Below are 227 nucleotides of genomic sequence, written 5' to 3'. Positions count from 1 at the left end.
CACAACTTTCAGAATGGGGAGAGGGAGAGTTGAGGGGGAAGTTCAAGGGAAAGAAGGAGGAGGGAGAAAGGTTGTATCCCGCGGTTTTCAATAAAGAAAGGCGTCGAAAGGCATAGCTCGGTGGCCCCCTATTCTGTTTAAGACCTACTTTTAGCATGTGGGTTACGTGTTGCTGTTACCGTTACTATGGCGAGTGTGCGGCTTTCGCATTGTTATAATGGGATGAT

The sequence above is a fragment of the Penaeus monodon genome, chromosome 32, assembly GCF_015228065.2.
Source record: "Penaeus monodon isolate SGIC_2016 chromosome 32, NSTDA_Pmon_1, whole genome shotgun sequence".
Lineage (NCBI taxonomy): Eukaryota > Metazoa > Arthropoda > Malacostraca > Decapoda > Penaeidae > Penaeus > Penaeus monodon.
This window is presented reverse-complemented; position numbering follows the sequence as displayed.